The following is a 15,627-nucleotide window of genomic DNA, read 5'->3' as shown; positions in this document are numbered from 1 at the left end:
TTTCATATCCCTCCAGATTCCTGGAGGGCTAGTCAAAATAGTTTGTTAATTAACGATTACCAGGTATTCTGTGATTATGATTATGTTTTTTTACTTTTGCGGAATGTAAAGACTTTGTAGGTATTGAGGAGTTATATAAGAGTGAGTTGGAACTAAGCCAGAAAATACAAGAAGGATGGGACACACATCTATTAATAATGGGTACATTAAACAAGGAAATTACTTTTCTCTATGAAGGATAGGGGGAAGTTGGTCAATCTTCTGGGCCAAAGGAATAAATATTTTGCAGACAGTGTAGTTTTTAGGTTTCGCCTGGGGCACGGAGCTTTAGCTCGCCCCCAGGAGAAATCTTTAGTTTTCAGTATGGGGGACTTGAATACGCCCTCTGTTCCATTGGCTAGCTCCATAAATGGAGGCTAGCCATTGGAACAGAGATCTGTCCGTCATGGCCGGACCAGATTCGTGGACGTTCCCGAGATTTTTTCGCTCTCCGCCTCTGTGATGTCGTCATCGCGGCCGTGGGCGGGGTTTATTTTCTTTTTGCTCGTGAGGTTTGTTTTGGCCATTCCGCGGCCGACTGAAGTCCAGGTGAGTTGCTTTCAGCCTCCATTCCCCTAACGTAATGCACTGCATAAAATCGGGTCGGCTTGGTTAAGATTATTTGAGTTTACATTTGAATTGATTCCTATATGTTTTCCCCGTGTTTCATTTGCATTTTATTAAAGAATTTGTGCCCACCATTCATCTGTAATTCTACATGGAGTTAATTTGTGTTTCGGGTGAATACTGTTAACAGACATAACCTGTTTGATCCCCTTTAATTATTAACCCGTTGTAGGCTTGTGTACCTAGTCCTCTTTTGAGTGAAACAAGGAGTGGAGAGGGAGTGCAGAGAGAGTGCAGAGGGAGTGGAGAGGGAGTGGAGAGTGGAGAGTGCAGAGGGAGTGGAGAGTGCAGAGGGAGTGGAGAGTGAAGAGTGCAGAGGGAGTGGAGAGTACATAGGGAGTGCAGAGTGGAGAGTGCATAGGGAGTGCAGAGTGGAGAGTGCATAGGGAGTGCAGAGTGCATAGGGAGTGGAGAGTGCATAGGGAGTGGAGAGTGCATAGGGAGTGGAGAGTGGAGAGTGCATAGGGAGTGCAGAGTGCATAGGGAGTGCAGAGTGCATAGGGAGTGCAGAGTGCATAGGGAGTGGAGAGTGCATAGGGAGTGCAGAGTGCATAGGGAGTGCAGAGTGGAGAGTGCATAGGGAGTGGAGAGTGGAGAGTGCATAGGGAGTGGAGAGTGGGGAGTGCATAGGGAGTGGAGAGTGCATAGGGAGTGGAGAGTGCATAGGGAGTGCAGAGTGCATAGGGAGTGGAGAGTGCATAGGGAGTGGAGAGTGGAGAGTGCATAGGGAGTGGAGAGTGGAGAGTGCATAGGGAGTAGAGAGTGGAGAGTGCATAGGGAGTGCAGAGTGGAGTGGAGAGTGCATAGGGAGTGGAGAGTGCATAGGGAGTGCAGAGTGCATAGGGAGTGCAGAGTGCATAGAGAGTGGAGAGTGCATAGGGAGTGGAGAGTGCATAGGGAGTGGAGAGTGGAGAGTGCATAGGGAGTGGAGAGTGCATAGGGAGTGGAGAGTGGAGAGTGCATAGGGAGTGGAGAGTGGAGAGTGCAGAGGGAGTGGAGAGTGGAGAGTGCATAGGGAGTGCAGAGTGCATAGGGAGTGCAGAGTGTAGAGTGCATAGGGAGTGCAGAGTGTAGAGTGCATAGGGAGTGTAGAGTGCATAGGGAGTGGAGAGTGCATAGGGAGTGGAGAGTGCATAGGGAGTGGAGAGTGCATAGGGAGTGCAGAGTGGAGAGTGCATAGGGAGTGGAGAGTGCATAGGGAGTGGAGAGTGCATAGGGAGTGGAGAGTGCATAGGGAGTGGAGAGTGCATAGGGAGTGGAGAGTGCATAGGGAGTGGAGAGTGCATAGGGAGTGGAGAGTGCATAGGGAGTGGAGAGTGGAGAGTGCATAGGGAGTGGGGAGTGCATAGGGAGTGGAGAGTGGAGAGTGCATAGGGAGTGCAGAGTGGAGTGGAGAGTGCATAGGGAGTGGAGAGTGCATAGGGAGTGCAGAGTGGAGAGTGCATAGGGAGTGGAGAGTGCATAGGGAGTGGAGAGTGGAGAGTGCATAGGGAGTGGAGAGTGGACAGTGCATAGGGAGTGGAGAGTGGAGAGTGCATAGGGAGTGGAGAGTGCATAGGGAGTGGAGAGTGGAGAGTGAATAGGGAGTGGAGAGTGCATAGGGAGTGGAGAGTGCATAGGGAGTGCAGAGTGCATAGGGAGTGCAGAGTGTAGAGTGCATAGGGAGTGCAGAGTGTACAGTGCATAGGGAGTGCAGAGTGCATAGGGAGTGGAGAGTGGAACGTGCATAGGGAGTGCAAAGGGAGTGCAGAGTGCATAGGGAGTGCAGAGTGGAGAGTGCATAGGGAGTGCAGAGTGCATAGGGAGTGCAGAGTGGAGAGTGCATAGGGAGTGGAGAGTGCATAGGGAGTGCAGAGTGCATAGGGAGTGCAGAGTGGAGAGTGCATAGGGAGTGGAGAGTGCATAGGGAGTGGAGAGTGGAGAGTGCATAGGGAGTGGAGAGTGGAGAGTGCATAGGGAGTGGAGAGTGGAGAGTACATAGGGAGTGGAGAGTGGAGAGTGCATAGGGAGTGGAGAGTGCAGAGTGCATAGGGAGTGGAGAGTGCATAGGGAGTGGAGAGTGCATAGGGAGTGGAAAGTGCATAGGGAGTGGAGAGTGCATAGGGAGTGGAGAGTGCATAGGGAGTGGAGAGTGCATAGGGAGTGGAGAGTGCATAGGGAGTGGAGAGTGGGGAGTGCAGAGTGGAGAGTGCATAGGGAGTGCAGAGTGGAGAGTGCATAGGGAGTGGAGAGTGCATAGGGAGTGGAGAGTGCATAGGGAGTGGAGAGTGCATAGGGAGTGGAGAGTGCATAGGGAGTGGAGAGTGGAGAGTGCATAGGGAGTGGAGAGTGGAGAGTGCATAGAGAGTGGAGAGTGCATAGGGAGTGCAGAGTGCATAGGGAGTGCAGAGTGGAGAGTGCATAGGGAGTGCAGAGTGGAGAGTGCATAGGGAGTGGAGAGTGCATAGGGAGTGGAGAGTGCATAGGGAGTGGAGAGTGGAGAGTGCATAGGGAGTGCAGAGTGCATAGGGAGTGCAGAGTGCATAGGGAGTGGAGAGTGCATAGGGAGTGGAGAGTGGAGAGTGCATAGGGAGTGGAGAGTGCATAGGGAGTGGAGAGTGCATAGGGAGTGGAGAGTGCATAGGGAGTGGAAAGTGCATAGGGAGTGGAGAGTGCATAGGGAGTGGAGAGTGCATAGGGAGTGGAGAGTGCATAGGGAGTGCAGAGTGGAGAGTGCATAGGGAGTGGAGAGTGCATAGGGAGTGGAGAGTGCATAGGGAGTGGAGAGTGCATAGGGAGTGGAGAGTGGAGAGTGCATAGGGAGTGGAGAGTGCATAGGGAGTGCAGAGTGGAGAGTGCATAGGGAGTGGAGAGTGCATAGGGAGTGGAGAGTGCATAGGGAGTGGAGAGTGCATAGGGAGTGGAGAGTGGAGTGCATAGGGAGTGGAGAGTGGAGAGTGCATAGGGAGTGGAGAGTGCATAGGGAGTGGAGAGTGGAGAGTGCATAGGGAGTGGAGAGTGCATAGGGAGTGGAGAGTGCATAGGGAGTGGAGAGTGGAGAGTGCATAGGGAGTGGAGAGTGCATGGGGAGTGGAGAGTGCATAGGGAGTGGAGAGTGCATAGGGAGTGCATAGGGAGTGCAGAGTGCATAGGGAGTGCATAGGGAGTGCAGAGTGGAGAGTGCATAGGGAGTGGAGAGTGCATAGGGAGTGGAGAGTGCATAGGGAGTAGAGAGTGCATAGGGAGTGGAGAGTGCATAGAGAGTGGAGAGTGCATAGGGAGTGGAGAGTGCATAGAGAGTGCAGAGTGGAGAGTGCGGAGTGCATGGAGAGTGCATAGGGAGTGGAGAGTGCATAGGAAGTGGAGAGTGCATAGGGAGTGGAGAGTGCATAGGGAGTGGAGAGTGCATAGGGAGTGGAGAGTGCATAGGGAGTGCAGAGTGCATAGGGAGTGCAGAGTGGAGAGTGCATAGGGAGTGGAGAGTGGAGAGTGCATAGGGAGTGGAGAGTGGAGAGTGCATAGGGAGTGGAGAGTGCATAGGGAGTGGAGAGTGCATAGGGAGTGGAGAGTGGAGAGTGAATAGGGAGTGCAGAGTGCATAGGGAGTGCGGAGTGCATAGGGAGTGCAGAGTGGAGAGTGCATAGGGAGTGCAGAGTGCATAGGGAGGGCAGAGTGGGGAGTGCAGAGTGCATAGGGAGTGGAGAGTGGAGAGTGCATAGGGAGTGGAGAGTGGAGAGTGCATAGGGAGTGGAGAGTGCATAGGGAGTGGAGAGTGCATAGGGAGTGGAGAGTGCATAGGGAGTGCAGAGTGGAGAGTGCATAGGGAGTGGAGAGTGCATAGGGAGTGGAGAGTGGAGAGCGCATAGGGAGTGGAGAGTGCATAGGGAGTGGAGAGTGGAGAGCGCATAGGGAGTGGAGAGTGGAGAGCGCATAGGGAGTGGAGAGCGCATAGGGAGTGGAGAGTGGAGAGCGCATAGGGAGTGGAGAGTGGAGAGTGCATAGGGAGTGGAGAGTGCATAGGGAGTGCAGAGTGCATAGGGAGTGCAGAGTGCATAGGGAGTGCAGAGTGCATAGGGAGTGCAGGGTGCATAGGGAGTGCAGAGTGCATAGGGAGTGCAGAGTGCAGAGTGCATAGGGAGTGCAGAGTGCATAGGGAGTGCAGAGTGCATAGGGAGTGCAGAGTGCATAGGGAGTGCAGAGTGCATAGGGAGTGGAGAGTGGAGAGTGCATAGGGAGTGGAGAGTGCATAGGGAGTGGTGAGTGCATAGGGAGTGCAGAGTGCATAGAGAGTGGAGAGTGCATAGGGAGTGGAGAGTGGAGCGTGCATAGGGAGTGGAGAGTGCATAGGGAGTGCAGAGTGTAGAGTGCATAGGGAGTGCAGAGTGTAGAGTGCATAGGGAGTGCAGAGTGCATAGGGAGTGGAGAGTGGAAAGTGCATAGGGAGTGCAGAGTGCATAGGGAGTGCAGAGTGCACAGGGAGTGCAGAGTGCATAGGGAGTGCAGAGTGGAGAGTGCATAGGGAGTGCAGAGTGGAGAGTGCATAGGGAGTGGAGAGTGCATAGGGAGTGGAGAGTGCATAGGGAGTGGAGAGTGCATAGGGAGTGCAGAGTGGAGAGTGCATAGGGAGTGGAGAGTGGAGAGTGCATAGGGAGTGCAGAGTGCATAGGGAGTGCAGAGTGGAGAGTGCATAGGGAGTGCAGAGTGCATAGGGAGTGCAGAGTGCATAGAGAGTGGAGAGTGGAGAGTGCATAGGGAGTGCAGAGTGCATAGGGAGTGCAGAGTGTAGAGTGCATAGGGAGTGCAGAGTGTAGAGTGCATAGGGAGTGCAGAGTGCATAGGGAGTGGAGAGTGGAAAGTGCATAGGGAGTGCAGAGTGCATAGGGAGTGCAGAGTGCATAGGGAGTGCAGAGTGGAGAGTGCATAGGGAGTGCAGAGTGCATAGGGAGTGCAGAGTGGAGAGTGCATAGGGAGTGGAGAGTGCATAGGGAGTGGAGAGTGCATAGGGAGTGGAGAGTGCGTGGAGAGTGGAGAGTGCATAGGGAGTGGAGAGTGGATAGGGAGTGGAGAGTGCATAGGGAGTGGAGAGTGGAGAGTGCATAGGGAGTGCAGAGTGCATAGGGAGTGCAGAGTGCATAGGGAGTGCAGAGTGCATAGGGAGTGCAGAGTGCATAGGGAGTGCAGAGTGCATAGGGAGTGCAGAGTGCATAGGGAGTGCAGAGTGCATAGGGAGTGCAGAGGGATTGCAGAGGTAGTGCAGAGTGCATAGGGAGTGCAGAGGGAGTGCAGAGTGCATAGGGAGTGCAGAGTGCAGAGTGCATATGGAGTGCAGAGTGGAGAGTGCATAGGGAGTGCAGAGTGGAAAGTGCATAGGGAGTGGAGAGTGCATAGGGAGTGGAGAGTGCATAGGGAGTGGAGAGTGCATAGGGAGTGCAGAGTGCATAGGGAGTGCAGAGTGCATAGGGAGTGCAGAGGGAGTGCAGAGTGCATAGTGCATAGGGAGTGCAGAGTGCATAGGTAGTGCATAGGGAGTGCAGAGTGCATAGGGAGTGCAGAGTGCATAGGGAGTGGAGAGTGCATAGGGAGTGGAGAGTGCATAGGGAGTGGAGAGTGCATAGGGAGTGGAGAGTGGAGAGTGCATAGGGAGTGCAGAGTGGAGAGTGCATAGGGAGTGCAGAGTGGAGAGTGCATAGGGAGTGCAGAGTGGAGAGTGCATAGGGAGTGCAGAGTGGAGAGTGCATAGGGAGTGGAGAGTGCATAGGGAGTGGAGAGTGCATAGGGAGTGCAGAGTGGAGAGTGCATAGGGAGTGGAGAGTGGAGAGTGCATAGGGAGTGGAGAGTGGAGAGTGCATAGGGAGTGGAGAGTGCATAGGGAGTGGAGAGTGCATAGGGAGTGGAGAGTGCATAGGGAGTGGAGAGTGCATAGGGAGTGGAGAGTGCAGAGTGCATAGGGAGTGCAGAGTGCAGAGTGCATAGGGAGTGGAGAGTGCATAGGGAGTGCAGAGTGGAGCGTGCATAGGGAGTGGAGAGTGGAGAGTGCATAGGGAGTGGAGAGTGGAGAGTGCATAGGGAATGGAGAGTGCATAGGGAGTGGAGAGTGCATAGGGAGTGGAGAGTGCATAGGGAGTGGAGAGTGCATCGGGAGTGCAGAGTGCATAGGGAGTGCAGAGTGCAGAGTGCATAGGGAGTGCAGAGTGCATAGGGAGTGCAGAGTGCATAGGGAGTGCAGAGTGCATAGGGAGTGCAGAGTGCATAGGGAGTGCAGAGGGAGTGCAGAGTGCATAGGGAGTGCAGAGTGCATAGGGAGTGCAGAGTGCATAGAGAGTGCAGAGTGCATAGGGAGTGCAGAGTGCATAGGGAGTGCAGAGTGAGTAGGGAGTGCTAGAGAGTGCAGAGTGAGTAGGGAGTGCTAGAGAGTGCAGAGTGAGTAGGGAGTGCTAGAGAGTGCAGAGTGATTAGGGAGTGCTAGAGAGTGCAGAGTGATTAGGGAGTGCTAGGGAGTGCTAGAGAGTGCTAGAGAGTGCAGAGTGATTAGGGAGTGCTAGAGAGTGCAGAGTGAGTAGGGAGTGCTAGAGAGTGCAGAGTGACTGCAGAGATTAAGCTAATGGCAATGTAAATGACAATGCCATTTATTTATCTGTTTTCAAAACCAACACATAAATACAAATTTTGTCATTTACAATGCCAATAACTCTAACTTTTCCAAAGGCGAAACCATTGCATTGTAAATGCTTGTTTAGATTTTGGGTACAGTGGGCTCTACATCTTCGATGAGCAAAGCTAGTTTGTAGGATGCGGTTTGTAGATTTCCCTGCTCAGGTATTTGGGAGAATTGAAGTGCCTCGACATGAATGTTAGTAATAATCATTTAAAAGTGATCCAGGAAAAATAGAGGACAAGTGTTTTCCATTTAACATACTTTGTAAACTTAAAAAAACACCCTGAAGGTGGAATTTTTTTCAACCCTTGCTGACTTGACACAGTGAAATGTACCACAGCATAACTGCCAAAAGAAGACTACTTTCCTGTACATGCTGTAAATGTTTAGTTGCTGCCCCCTCTTTTCTTCCCTTAGCTTCAATTTACCGGTGCCTTTGTGGCCTATCAATGGACGAGCAGTAGTAGCCATTGAGAAGCAGCTGGCAGAGTAGGAGGCAAAGTAATGGTATGATGGGACATGGAAAGGTGGGAGAAAAGGAAGAGTTACAGACATAGGAGTGGCCAGAAAAAGGGGGGGTAGGGTGGGCACAGTCTTGCAAGTTGTAGGAGGAACACTAAGGCTAGAAATTGTGTATAAGAGGAAGGGAAGGGAAGGTTGGGTATGTGGTGAGGTGAGGAGCAATAGGCTACTAGCGGTGCTTGCTAGGCTACGTGAAAGACACCTCGGACATGCACCGTGGACTAACTGACTTGCTGCTGGTGCTGGCTAAGTGCAGAGTGGCGATACATTGTGGTCAGAAGCAAGCGCTCATGACACGGGCGTGGCTAAGGGATGCAGCGCAGTGTCAAACACAACTCTCTGCTCTTTGGGATCTCACGCCCCCTAGATGTCGCCCGGTAAACATATGGGAACCCTTGGTGACATACCTGAGACAGAATAATGCCCCCATGACGTCCCCACTTGCGACTGCTCAGTTTGACTCTGCGCCTGTCCCAGACGCCACACAGCATTAGTAGAAGACAGGTAAATTAGGCTCCTGGCATAACACATGCCAGACATCATGGGGATACCAGGAGACAGCATGACTTGGTTATGATATCTGCTATGTATGTGCAGAGGCACGGCTATGCTGGTAACTCACGCCATGCTGGGGCTTTTTATTAGTAAAAATGTGCTGACATTGTACTTTTTTTTCTGTCTGTATTACTTCTATGATGCATATTCCTGTATGCACGGATCAATTTCAAAAAAGGTTTTGAAAAACGAAACAAATAATTAACTCGCTGGCCTCTCATAGATTAATGGATGGATGTATTGATTATAGCCATGATAGATTTTGCTCTCTTCTTTTTAGCTTGGATATATATTATTAACAAGACGTCACAAGAATCTTGGCTTTCAAGATTACACATTCGTAGATTGCTTTGCTGATCTTTGTGATCTGATTCACAAGTCAGTGCTACTTACATGAATATTTTCTTTAATAGACCCTTAGTGGGTTGATGAGCTATTGTTTCCAACCATCATAATCACCTTTAGTACTGCTGTACTTCAAATCATAGGAAGTACCTCATTGGCTACTTTTTCAATTATTATAAATGGGACATAGAATACGTTATATATTTGTGGATTATAAATCTTTTATTGTTTTATCTGGATGCCTATTTTTTTCTTCTTTGATACTCCTATATACAGATCATGTCTGAACTGAGAGCATTTGCAATAACAATGAGAATTATATGTTGTGAAACTTGTCAGAGGATTCTTTGGATTATATGTAGGCTGCTTTTCCATATAAAAACACAATTGGAAACAAATGTTAAGAATGGATATAGGCAGGGAGCATCTTACTACAGGATAAAAAATCCAGAATGAAGAGAAATTGTCATCATTAGAGGTAGAATTGCCTCATGTCCTTTGTATCATGTTTATGTCTATCTGGCCTTTCTTATTGTATAATATAGGTCTCTTTCGAAAGACCTAATGTAAATATATATATATATAATGTTTGGATAATTTCTATAATGTTTTTTCTAACTGTTTTACAGCCCTGATGAAGTCGATCTTTTGGATGTAACGCGTTGGCTGGGCTTTATGCTTCTGATTGGAAATGAAAATAAAGATTATATGAAGAAAAGAAATTTCAAGGCTCCCCACACTTTAATTTTGTTTCAAATCACATGAATTTGATATTGTTTATAATCTATAAATTTACTACATTTGATTATATGCTCCTTTTCATTATTTCTTTATACCTGGAGACAGCATGACTTGGTTATGATGTCTGCTATGTATGTGGCACGCCTGTGCTGGTAACTCACGCCATGCAGGGTATTGTTATTAGTACAAATGTGCTGACATTGTACTTTTTTTTCTGTCTGTATTACTTCTATGATGCATATTTCTGTATGCACGGATCAATTTCCATCAAGGTTTTGAAAAACAAAAAAAACAAAAAAAGAGAGAACTTTTTTTTGTTTTTCAAAACCTTGATGGAAATTGATTTCCATCAAGTGAACTACTAGGATTAGAATTCTAGTAGTTCACAGACAGTGCCCAGATTCAGAATCATTCAGTTAAGAAGCAGCACCCTGATGTGGAGTGAAAATTAACAAGCAACAGTACCCACTGGCAGTACAAAACTATTAACGAGCAGCACCTGGGTGAAGAATAACCTAATCAGAAACAACAACCAGATGCATGACAAAAAAATTCACAGCAGCACCCAGACACAATGTAAGCATTCCAGGGGTACCAATCAGATGAAAACTGATCGTTGTGGGGTTGCATCCAGATGCAGAAGGTAATCAGAGAAAGCTTCTAGATGTGGAGAAACAATTAAGGAAATAACCATTCTCACTCAGCCAAAGGCGCTTTTGAAGGGCACCTCGTGGCCGATAGACTTCCTGTTGCCACTTGGGTCTCAAGGGTTAATCAGCACACATTAGAATTTTCAGCAAAATCACGTCTTTAGGTCTGGTTATAGTTCTCAGTCAGATGTGAGAATGAGCGTCAGCTAGAAATCAACCTCACCTCTAAACGTGGGAGATATATGTGCTAACTTTAGTTCACTTGTTGGACTACAGGAAAGAGCTAGGAAGAGATGTGGACTGCACAGAGGTTACACCCTATGAAGGAGTGTGAGCCGAATACAGAGGAGGATATGGCTCAAGCTGTAACTGTTAATAAGGGCAAATGCTAGAGTGTTCAAAAGGTTGCACAAAAGGCCTGAATCCAGTTACAGGCTCCACAGTGTGGACCTTACCTTCCCCACCAATAGAACAGTTTTAAAACACAAGACTAACCTCGATTCGCTTCCAACTCTAATAACCTCTAACGTACAAACGCTATTGAGATTAAAAGGTAAATGGAAAGCTGGCTTTAAAATTATTGGCAGGCTCATGGACAGCACCAGGAATGAGAGAGGTACATTTTTATGATTGGTTTGAAATATGACCCTCCCTGAAAAGGCAGTTCCATAAATCCCCTAAGAAACACCTCACTGCTGCTTAAGGCTCAAGTCGGGGGTCCACGCGGGTACACGGCGTCCAGCCCCATTTACACAGGGTGGACGCCGTCCCCCCTTCAAGAAGCTGGGGGCCATTGAAATATGATGAACTTGTCCAAGTGTAATTTCCAGGCACTGGGACGCATTCAGCAGCGCCTACACATTGTCTACTTTCTTTCAGAGCAGCAATGTGCAGGCAGACAGGGGTCTTTCCTATTTCAGACTCCAGCTGGGCCCACTACAAAAGCTGAAGTTGAGGGGCCATCAGGCCTCATTTTGTTCCACTATCCTGGCTGTGAGTTATCTGAGCTGTAACACCTAGATGCCAGGGAGGGGGAAGCAAAGGCGAGCCGCTTGTTCTTTCTTCACAAATGCTTAAGACAGGAGTGTTGTTTACTTTCTTCAATCCCTGTATATAAGAGCTATTCATGCACTTTACGAATGTCAAATGTCCTGGTCTGACCCTGTATCTATACAAATACCATTATTTTATTTTTTATAGCCATAAGGTATTTTAAAATGTGGACTTTGCAACCAATTAAACAGAACAGATTTACTGCCACGTTTCTTCTTGTTGCCAATTTCTTTTTGTGACAGTTTATCATAGTAAATGTATAAGTTGAGGCTCACATTGTATGTCAGGGATGCGTCACTTTTTTGGCACAACCCTGACGCAAAATCTCATTCGTTAAATCTCGTAATGAGCTCAAAGGTACTCAGACCTGCGAAACGTCTGTGTGATGTCACTTCCTGTGAAGCAGCGAAAGCATGTCAATTGCATGCCACCTACCTTGGTTAGTTCCCCCACTTTTTTTTTTAGGTCTTGCCTGGCAAAAGCAGCGCATGCGCTGCTCTCGCCATGGAGAGGACCTTTTGGAATCAATTCTCCCCAAAGCTTGCATGCACCCGTCTGCATGGACAAAGATGGCTGCTCTCGCTTTCCGTCCAATGCAGACAGCATGTGCATGTCCGTAGGGACTGTGGACAGTCCGACGCATCTTGTCTAAATAGCGTGTTCACCGCGCTGCCGCGCTCACTCCCCCCACCCACTCCCACCACGACGATCTTCGCCCTCCACAACAGGTAAGTTTAATTAGTGTGTTCAGTTTGGGGTGGAGGAGGGTTCCACTGTGTATTATTAAATCGCTTTCTTCTAAATATGTTACCCATATAGCACTGTGGTGGGGACAGTTGTCTAAATTGTATGAATCTATCATTCCACTCACTGAAGGCCTCAGTGTTGTTCACGTGGGTACCTTTTTCACATTTATGCTAAAAGTAGCACATTCTAGTGGTCGAAAGGTATTATTTATGGCTGTGACACCCCATGAAAACATGCATGATCTTTTACAGGCATTGAAACAGTTTGTGTGTGTTTTCACTACCCACCAAAGCCCCTTGAGTTCAGCATTGTGCAGAGCGGAGCTACACGAGTGTCATCATTTATGCATGTTTAGAGAGAGTCAGTTAGTGAAAATGGTAATGAGCGAGGGGAACTGTGTTTACTGGTAATCCTATGTGTTTCTGCATGGGCGAGCTTTGCCCCTCCGTTGAATGTGTTTACACAGATAAGGTATCAGCCTGTTGGCAGCCATGATGAAAAAGCCACTAGCAAAAGTTGTCTGTTATAGAGATTGCATTTGTTAATTTAAAATCGATTCCACGCCCTATCACGCTTTTTGCAGTTCATTAATACTCCTTACCTCTCTGCGCCTTCAAAGTGGCTGTAGAAAATATTGCTCGCACTCCATACTATTGGATGAAGGTGTCTTGTTTTAATAATGGTGTTAATATGGTTTGTGGTTCACATATGAAATAATCCATGCAAAAGAAACTGAGTAGTGCGGGTACAGTGAGTTTCCCAAGATCACAAAAAAGGTGAAGTGGGAAATTTGGGATTAGATCGTGGACAACAGGTAAAACCGAGACAATTCTTCAGAGTGTGCGGCCATCATACCAGATAATGGTAGCTTGAGCGTGGAAAATCTGCTTCATTCCAATGTCCTATTTCGAGAGGAAATATAACTCATTTAAACACTCGCAGACCAATCAAAGCGGAGCAATGACGGAGTACATGCCATATGTTTGGTGGCAAGGTATTTCTAATGAAAGGAAACTCGCCCTGGGTGGTTTGCCGAACATTTTAAGGGCGCAGTGACGTCATCACTCAAGCTGTTGGTCAGCGCCTCATGGTGCTCCATTCTGACTTCTAGGCCCCGTGCATGGGAAGCATGAATGGCTCACTGGTTTCCAACTCATACTGAATGAAGAAGAGGTGTGCTGATCCCGGCTAGGTTTTTCAGAGTCATGGGTGAGTGTGATCCTCGCCAACGGAAGGCCAGTCAGCGGGTTTTGAAATCCTGCATTGAAAAACGTCGCACCAGCAAACCTGTGGTTGCTGAGGAACTGGATTTATCTCAAAGGGTGGATCACTCCTATTGGAGGACCCTAGCTGAGATACATTCTTTACATACTGTGCGAATTCTGCGTCATTGGGCGTGCTCGGTGTGGGCAGCCCTCGTGCCCACACCGATGGGATGGGCTGGGACGTGATGGGATGGGCTGGGCAGTGAACTGGAGGTCAAGGTGTCCTGTTGGGCAGTGCAGCGAGCAGGCTCTGGTGGGCAGTGTGAGGCGCTAGAGTGTGACAAGCTGGCACGGTTGGGAAGCTTCAGGAGCTGGCACTGGTGAGCAGTCTGAGGCACTAGGAGTGTGACAAACTAGTACTAATGCTTAGAGTAAGGCGCTCAGAGTATGACAAGCTGGCACTGTCAGGATGTTTCAGGTGCTGGCGGGCAGTGTGAGGCGCTAGGAGTGACAAGCTGGCACTGGTTCATGGAGTAAGGCGCTAGGAGTATGACAAACTGACACTGCTGTGAAGTATGAAGGGCTAGTAGTGTGGCATGCTGGCACTGGTGGTGGGCAGTGTGAGGCGCTAGGAGTGTCACAAGCTAGTACTGGTGCATGGAGTAAGGCGCTAGCAGTGTGACAAGCTGGCAACGTTGGGATGTTTCAGGTGCTGGCACTGGTGGGAAGTGTGAGGCAGTAGGAGTGTGACAAGCTAGTACTGGTGCATAGAGCAGGGCACTAGGAGTGTGACAGACTAACAGTGCTGTAAAGTTTGAGGAGCTGCCTGTAGTGGGCAGTAGGAGGGGCTGGTAGTGTGACAAGCTGGCACAGTTGGAAAGTATGAGGGCCTGGTACTTTGATGTCCTGGCACAAGTGATCGGTGTAAACACCTGGCACTGGTGGGCACTGCGTGGAGGGAGGCACAGTAAGATACACAGCTCCAAGCGCTTTCTATGCAACACCTTTTCACACATAAAATAAACACTTTACTTCTCTCAAGCTCCAAAATGTGGTCTAGTTTGCAGCGTGTGCTATAAACGGAGTGACGAGTCCATCACACCTTCTATCCGTGCTTGAGAGAAACAGAGGAGCTACATTAGCGCTGTGACACTACATCAGTTCATGTCAACCGTACTTGGGGCAGAAGAGCCACAGTATCCTAGACATTGCACTAGAAGACTTTATTTGTACAGGGGAGACGGAGAGCCACATGACTGGTGACCTCACATAATGAAGCACATGTAGGTGAGTGAGGGACAGGAGCCGGGTGACTTTTCACAGCGCAACATGTTCTTCACATGGGAGACGACCAACCTGTTTGAGGGACAAGATCACACAATGACGCATTGTGTCTTCAGCGGAGTCTTGTGTGCATTATGACGTCACACAACACATCTTATTTCCCAAGTCAGGAGCCTTGTCTGAATTATTACAACACATTGTGAAACGCCCTCTACGTAGAAGGGCGGTAGATATTCCTGTGCATTATAACATCACACGTGTAGTACAGCGGCGACAAGCTGTGCTTGCATTATGACATCACAAAGTGATATACGGGGGCAGAGGGGGGCCTTGTACATTATGACCTCACACAGTGACGCGGAGCCCCCACAACGAGGCCTCGCTGCAATATTGCATGTTTTTAATTTCATGATTATTATCCTGATTGTATTTGGAACTCGTTGGTGTGTAAATCTTCTCATGTAACTTACTTGGCTCTATTAAGCGCTCTGACACCTTTGGGTAACGTCTGCGCTATATAAAACTGCAGTAAATAAGATAAATAAATAAATACATCACTAAGTGATGTGTGGGGTAGAGGGACCTTGAGCATAATATGACCTCACGTGTCTTACAGAGCAGACCATGGATGCTTGGTATGCATGCCCCCACACATGACGTATAGGGGAGCCCGTGGGGCTTGCGTCAATTAGGACCTCCCACATCAGTCATTGCACCCGCACTGACAAAGGAATGAGAGAAAACGCAGAAATTGACCTATTTCCTTCAATTAATCTTTTAATTTAAACTCGGTTGACATTGACTAATCAGGTCGAAACTAAAATTTAATTAAGAGGGTGCTGTGTGTAAATGAAGGGGGGCAGATATGACGAAGTGAGGCAGCAGGTGGGTTTGAAAATGCAATAGGACTCGCCTTTTATTAAGTTAAAGCCATTTGCTTTGCTATACAATACCATTAGCAAAGCAAATGGCTTTAACTTAATCAAAGGCTAGACCTATTGCATTTTAATGCTCGTTAGGACTAGTGCCCTGCTGCTGCATAAATGTCCGCTCCACTGTTGAGGAAGTCACAGCCGAGCCGTATGTAAACCGTTACTTCAGGCAGCGCCTGCTGATGACGCTGCTGCAGCACGGAGCGTGCTGCAGCAGCGTCATCAGCAGGCGCTGCCCGCGGTTGGACTGACGCTTGGAGTTTCAGATTCTGGCTAGTATCAGAGATGGAGTC

The 15,627-nt window shown here is 48.6% G+C and overlaps 1 protein-coding gene across 4 annotated transcripts in view; it reads right to left on the bottom strand.

Moving 5' to 3' along the window:
• Nucleotides 1-15,627, bottom strand: part of CMC2 (C-X9-C motif containing 2) — a 105,804-nt gene that overhangs the window by 51,617 nt on the left and 38,560 nt on the right. The gene's annotated exons all lie outside the window — the stretch shown is intronic.

The sequence above is a fragment of the Lissotriton helveticus genome, chromosome 12, assembly GCF_964261635.1.
Source record: "Lissotriton helveticus chromosome 12, aLisHel1.1, whole genome shotgun sequence".
Taxonomy (NCBI): Eukaryota; Metazoa; Chordata; class Amphibia; order Caudata; family Salamandridae; genus Lissotriton; species Lissotriton helveticus.
The sequence above is the reverse complement of the archived record's forward strand: the minus strand, read 5'-3'. Positions and strand labels throughout refer to the sequence as shown.